The following is a 4,458-nucleotide window of genomic DNA, read 5'->3' as shown; positions in this document are numbered from 1 at the left end:
GCACTGTCTATGAGGGAGTTTTTAGCCAGTAAACAATTATGTTGGAATACCATCCTTACTCACCTGACCTGATCCCCAATGACTTCATTTTAAACTTGAAGATTAAAGGAAATATTGAAAGGAAGACATTTTGGTGACATTCAAGAAAACGAAAGGTAATAGATGATGACAGCTCTGATGGCCATTTCACAAAGAGTTCCAAAATTGCTTTGAAGCATAGAGTAGGTGCTGGTGTTGGTGCATAGCTTCTCAAGGGGAATACTTTGAAGTGACCTGAATGACATTCAGCAATGAGGTATGCAGCACTTTTTCTAGAATGAGTTCATGAATGTGTCAAATCTAGTACATATAATGCAATAGCATATGTAAATCAAACATCTTAGAAAACATGTCCTATCCTCTGTAATACAAGAAATAAATGTTGCTGAAATAAGTATCACTGTTCTTCATACCTTAACCATACTATGCCCTACTACATGGATTCTAGAAGTTTAGTGACATAAATATAAAATTAACAGTATCTTTTATAGGCATAATATACAAAGTAAACTTATTAGAAGGTACATGTATAACCCGACAATTTAAATCTGGTCTATTTTTCTCCAGTAGTCAGAGGATCCTTAATTGCCTTAACAACCTTTTATCCTTCCCTAGATACATCCTTTCTGATATGATCTCTCTCCCAACTCATAATAAAAATCTCTTAATCACACTAAAAACTTACTATGGCAATCTCTCTCTTTTCCCTGTCCATGTTAGTGACAAACATTATTCATATAAAATGTACAAAGGCAAGAAACATACAACATATGAAAGGAAACATCATGTAGTATATTATCCTCCACACTTAATATATATACATAAGGAGTTTCATAAATTTTTAAAAATTGCCTGTTGTCTTTTAATGGTTCATCAATATTAACGGTCTACCAACCTGGACTATCACGACTTACCCTCACAGAGTTGAGGAGCAAATGAAATAACATATGTAAAGATCTATTACTAAAAGAGTTGGTCTTTGGGGCGGCGCCTGTGGCTCAGTGAGCAGGGCGCCGGCCCCATATACCGAGGGTGGCGGGTTCGAGCCCAGCCCCGGCCAAACTGCAACAAAAAATAGCCAGGCCTTGTGGCAGGCACCTGTAGTCCCAGCTACTTGGGAGGCTGAGGCAGGAGAATCACCTAAGCCCAGGAGTTGGAGGTTGCTGTGAGCCGTGTGACACCACAGCACTCTACCCGAGGGCAATGAAGTGAAACTCTGTCTCTACAAAAAAAAAAAAAATAAATAAATAAAAAGAGTTGGTCTTTGTTGTACATGTCACATTTATCATATACAGCAGGTCCTTGAATAATAGCCTGTCGTCATAATGTTCATGAGGAAAAAATTAATTTCTAGCTAGGGCCACTGTCTGTGTGGAGCTTGCATGTTCTCCCCATGTCCTTGTAGATTTTCTGTGGTTGATCCAGTTTCCTCTCACTTCTCAAAGATACACACATTAAGTGAATTGGCAGTCTAAATGGTCTCAGTGTGAGGGAGTGTGAGTGTATGAGCACACCTTGTGATAGAATAGAACCTGGTCCAGGGCTGGTTCCCATCTTGCTTCCTGCGGTGGGGATAGGCTCTGGCCACTTGAGACCCTAAACTGGAATAAATGCGTTGAAAAATGAATACACATCATTGTAAAATAAAAATTTGTAAACTATATGATAATCATATAAATACAAATGCACAATAAATAATGCAGTACAGAAGTGCTCTATAAACCTGCCACGATTATTTGTCTTGCTTGTTTGACACAGGCTAGAATGCAGAGGCATCATCATAGCTCACTGTAATCTCAGACTCCTGGGTTCAAGTAATCATCCTGCTTCACCCTCCCAAGTAGCTGGGACTACAGGTGCACACACACACTACAGGTGCCAGCTTATTATTTGTTTTTAAACTGCATGGGGTATGGTGGTAGGAGGCGTTCCTTACAATTTTTGCTTTGCAAACATTTAAGAGACCAGGTCTCCTCTATTGCCCAGGCTGGAGTGCAGTAGTGCAATCATAGCCCACTAGAACTTTGAATTCTTGGGCTCAGTCTCCTGCCTTAGTCTCCCTAGTAGCTAAGACTTACAGGCATGTGCCACCACACTTAATTTTTTGTAAGGACAGGATTTCACTATGCTGTGCAAGGTGGTCTTGAGCTTCTGGCCTTAATCAATCCTCCCACCCCAGCCTCCAAAGTGTTAGATCTTTATTTAGAAGTTTGGTGAGGTTTTTGTAACCAGAAATATGCTATGGTAACTTAATTTTTTTTGAGACAGAGTCTCAGCATGTTGCCCTCAGTATAGTGCTGCAACCTCTTGGGCTTACGCCATTCTTTTGCCTCAACCTCCCAAGTAGCTAAACTACAGGAGCCTGCCACAACGCCCAGCTTTTTTTTTTGTTATTGTTGTTTAGCAAACCCAGGCCGGGTTCAAACCCACCAACCCCGGTGCATGTGGCCAGGGCCCTAACCACTGAGCTATGGGCACTGAGCCAGAACTCTTGTTTATATCAATTAGCCTATGTAAAATTGGTCCTCTTGTATGTAATTTCAGTTAAAGTCAGTTTCCAAGAACCTACTGACATCAAATAAGGAATTAGTATAAATTGTCTTTTTTATGTTTCTACTACACTGCTTTCTCTATTTACTTTTCAATATGTATATCTCTGCACTCCAAAATAATATGCCTATTAGGATTCAAACAGCTATCTGTATACTCATGTTCACAGCAGCATTATTTACATCAGGCAAAAGGAGAAAGCAACCCAAGTGTCTATCAGTGGATGAAAGAATAAGCAAAATATGATACATGCATATAATAGGATACTATTCAGCCTTTGAAAGGAAGGAAATTCTAGGCCAAGCATGGTGATACATGCCTATAATCCTAGCACTTTGGAAGGCTGAGGTGGAAGGATTACTTGAGGTCAGGAGCCTGAGGCTGAAGTGAGTTATGATGCCACCACTGCACTCTAGCCCAGGCAACAGAGCACGATTGGCCTCAAAAAAAAAAAAAAAGAACGAACGAACTTCTGATAACTTGCTGCGACATGAAGACATTATGGTAAGTGAAATAAACATGGTTCTACTTATATAAGTTATCTATAGCAGTTCAATTCATACAGACAAAGCAGAATAGTTGTTACCCAAGACTGAGGTGAAAGGGGATAACTGGGAGTTATTGTTTAATAGATACAAAGTTTCCATTTGAGATGAGGAATTCTATAGACCCATGGTGATGATGGTTGTATGATATGAATGTATTTAATGCCTCAGAATTGTACATTTTAACTGATTAAGATAGCAAATTTTATGGTATATTTAAACACAATAAAAAATTTAAGTAACATGCTTTTTAAAAGATGTACATGTATAGTAATGAGGTGGTATACCTGATATGTTTCAAATGTGATTAGCAGCAACCTGGAAAAGCAATATGCTGGTAGAGAGATTTATAACTGGACTGGGCCCTACAGCGTGATGTAAAGTCAAGAGCCTTCTGTAAGATTTGACTTTCAAAAGTAAAATACTGCTTAACTAGCTATATTATGCTTCAATCCTAGGACTGTAATTACAAAAATGTAAGTAAAACCACATTTTCTGAAATAACATTAAACAAAGGAGAAAGGCAGGTACTAGATGCCAAATGACCAAAAGGTTTTTGGGCCTAAGTTTCTTTTTTTTTTTTTTAATAAGAGGAAGGGCTTTATTCATCAGCCAGGAGCTTACAGCATAGAAGAATTTCAAATGGCCGCGCTCCCCGACTGCCTTGGTCTTTCCCTTTTTATTGACAGTCAAAAACTTCCACCCCACAGGTACCCTTCTCATTGGCCAGTTTGAATCAAGTGGGAGATGCTATTCCCGCCCCTACAGAACTACAGGATTTCACAGAACTTGGAAATTTCCAAGTTTCAGGAAGTTAAGTTTACAAATTCCCAAGAGCTGAGTCACCATGGAGAGGACCCTGCATGTGTATCCTTGTGGTCTCCTTGAGAAGACCCTGTTGTTCTAGACCTCACCCTTCTCGGTTATCCTCTCTCATTCCCCGCTTTTGAGACTCCAATTTTTTTAATTTGGGGTCTCAATACCAGCTTGTTTCTGCAGGTGCCAATATTAATTACCTTTCAGCACTGAGGTTTTAGGGACTGTGACTCTTCTTGGGTTCTCTACTCAGACCTTAATAGTATCATGGTGGTGGGCTAATATACATACGAGTTTTTACTTTTCCTTGTGACATTTCCCCCCTTTTCCCAAAGTTCAAAGTCCAATTAAGACAAGTCCCTCGAGGAGTTTCCTCAGGCTTCAGCCGTGCGTTGACCAGCCAGCTCCCAGTATGTGGCTGGAGCAGGGCATGTGGGCCTAAGATTCTTGAAACTAGTAAAAATGGTAACAGAAACCTTTCTATAGATCATTAAATATGAAAACAATG

This window comes from Nycticebus coucang, chromosome 5 (assembly GCF_027406575.1).
Source record: "Nycticebus coucang isolate mNycCou1 chromosome 5, mNycCou1.pri, whole genome shotgun sequence".
NCBI classification, from domain to species: Eukaryota; Metazoa; Chordata; class Mammalia; order Primates; family Lorisidae; genus Nycticebus; species Nycticebus coucang.
Note: the sequence above shows the minus strand (reverse complement) of the source record.